The sequence below is a fragment of the Sinocyclocheilus rhinocerous genome, unplaced genomic scaffold (assembly GCF_001515625.1).
Source record: "Sinocyclocheilus rhinocerous isolate Xijiao unplaced genomic scaffold, SAMN03320098_v1.1 scaffold2754, whole genome shotgun sequence".
In the NCBI taxonomy this organism is placed as follows: Eukaryota; Metazoa; Chordata; class Actinopteri; order Cypriniformes; family Cyprinidae; genus Sinocyclocheilus; species Sinocyclocheilus rhinocerous.
In genome coordinates, this window is record NW_015634251.1 from 29,134 (window position 1) to 31,929 (window position 2,796).

The following is a 2,796-nucleotide window of genomic DNA, read 5'->3' on the forward strand; positions in this document are numbered from 1 at the left end:
CATGTTACATAAATTAGAGAAAACACCGCGATTGTAATCCTGCAGTCCACTTTATGCAATAAACCAAGTCACAGGAGAAAAGGCATCAAGCTTTCATACAACCGCTAGGACCCATTTCTCACAGCAGTTAATTTCACATTCAAAATGCACTAAAACTATCAAAACACTCCATATATGCTTTAAATCAACACATTCTTCCAAAACACCAGCAAACCAACAAGCACACTTTCTCACTCATAAAACAATTACCCTTAAAAACTCCACGAACAACAGGTAGCATTATAGTGTTTTCTTTTATATTTTTACAAAACAAGAATGACAGCTCGCTACAGTTTAGAATTCATTGCAGTATACGTTACATGGTTAAATTACAGAACAAATGTATTCTTAAATTGTCCCATTTTATATAGATGAATGTAAACTTTCAAATTACATGCCTGTCTGGTTAATCATTTGCTCAAATTCTTTATTCAATATTTTGTGTATTTCAAAAATCTATTGTCATTTTTTAAATCTTCATTCAATAAAATGTCAAAAATTAAAAATAGCAGAGTTGATACAGTATGACTTACCTCTTTTGCACTGCAGTGCATCTTTGCAATTCCTCACAATCTTAAAGGGGTCATATGACGTTGCTAAAAAGAACATTATTTTGTGTATTTGGTGTAATGCAATGTGTTTATGCGGAAAACACAGTACTGAAACAGCACATGTAGCTTTTCATCAGATTCAATCAATTTACATTTTTTTGTTTCAAAAAGCATATTAATTGCTGTGTTATCCACTTCGTACAGCTCATAAACAGATGAACATGAATATGCAGATTATGCACTCTTTCAATAACTAATAACACCATGTAGCTACATAACACAGCAGATGTTCTTATAACGAAGATACTAATTATCAATATTACATTGTTAGCAATTGCGCTTTTTGAAAGTGCAGCAGCATTCTGCTGCCATACTAAAACAGAAATAAGTCTGGTTAAATCATGGAAAACTGCTTTGCCAGTTGCAGTCTACCAGTTTTATCAGGACTTTTGTTCTTTTTTCAAACTTGACATTTAATTTCATCATTAGCATTATTGTATGGAAAAGCCTAAGCAACAGGTTTGTTGATATTCAGACCAACAGTATGACTGCAAGTGATAGTGATAACTCAATTTTTCTATTCCTGAATGAACGAAGCATCTGGAGTGAATGATTTGATGAATCACTCACAGAGTTAGGCCTACTCATTTCGTTCCTGAATGTACTTGAACGCTTCGGTTAGAGTGAATGTTCAATGACTCACTCATAAAGGCTGTCAGTGTCAACTGCTACAACCAGGAACCCACGTTCAGGGAGAAAAAAAAAAACAGAGACGGAGCAGAGATGCTTTCACATAAACAAGCAGAAGACGCAGGTCAGGTGTATCAATGCTCCTGTCTTTGACCTAGTTACCACTGAGAGAATCAGTCGAGGATGTGAATGGTTTCATGTATCTTGGTAGCGTCACTGGCACTCAAAACAGAGCCAAAGCAAGACGAGCTTTCAGCAGACTCAGAACCATCTGGAAGTGTATAAACAGCCAAGCCTGATATTTAAAGCAGCACTATGTAACTTTTGGCGCTCTAGCGGTTAATAAACGGAACTGCACACATCCCGCGGAAGAACATTCCAACCGGAGCTACTTCTCTAAGTTTATGTCTATGGCGATTCATGCAGGTATGTGTTACTCCGCAGCGGTGACGACCCGACCAGGCTACAATAGTCCAAATATAAGTTCTTATTATAAGTGTACCGTAGTGATTCGGAATAAGACAAAAACGCGGTTTGGAAGATGAATTCATGATGTACTCGCTCATTATATACATTTTGCAGATTTTGAACACAGAAAAAGTTACATAGTGCTGCTTTAACACTTGTAAATAAAACAAACATAATTGAAGTACGTTTTACATGAGTTTGTTTCTTTATCAAAACAGAATTCAGAATAACACCGGAACCCTAACTTGATGCTTCAACATAATATTTAAAGTTTATAGTTGAGTGTGGTGTGTTTCATTTAATGTATTACAACTAGGGTTGTAATTTCCAGTAAATTTCAGAAACATTCCAGAAACTTTGGAAACTTTCAAGGATTTTTTTGGAATCTTTCAGGAATTTTTGGAAAGCTTCCGAAAATTTACCCGAAATGTTCCACCCCTTTGCAGCCCTAGTAATTACAACATCAGTTAAGAACAGCAAGAACAATGAACCTCAATAAATAACGTCAGAGAGATGTTTACATTGGAATCTTTTTACTCATCTTTCAAAAGAAAAAAAAAATACTCCTACAGCCATCATTGAAATTACATGAAAAGCCACTTTTTAAAAGGGTTTTGGCTCCAGCCTGTGAAGAAGAGTTTAATTAATCAAAATATAAATGATTCAAGTATAATCAATGAGAAGATTTATGAAAGCCATTTATGTATTAAGTTATTCTACTAGTATAATCATGTGTATTTGCCTGCATATATAGAAATCTGTATGAGAATGGAATGTGCAGACATATGATAAGCACATGATGGCACATAATGGGGCCCTTATTTTCACAGAACATAAAATTAAGGCCTCGTGACTGCATCGTGATCCCAAAAATAAATATTAATGAAATGTATTGAACACGCCTAGAGAAAAAACTGTATATAAGAGGATACACAAAAAGATTCGAGAGATTGCTCTGCAGAGTTCTCTCAGGTTTTATTGTCTCTGAAAATAAAATCTCTTCTGGCATCAAAACTCCAAGACTCTGAGAAAGATTCTTCACAGCAGC

The 2,796-nt window shown here is 35.2% G+C and overlaps 1 long non-coding RNA gene across 1 annotated transcript in view; it reads right to left on the reverse strand.

The window, feature by feature from the left end:
• Window positions 1-2,276: 2,276 nt before the first annotated feature.
• The window catches only part of LOC107745478 (uncharacterized), a 5,811-nt gene continuing 5,291 nt past the window's right edge, over window positions 2,277-2,796 (reverse strand). The window contains exon 2 of the long non-coding RNA XR_001640604.1: window positions 2,277-2,373. This is a non-coding gene — a long non-coding RNA (uncharacterized LOC107745478). The remainder of the gene's footprint in view (window positions 2,374-2,796) is intronic.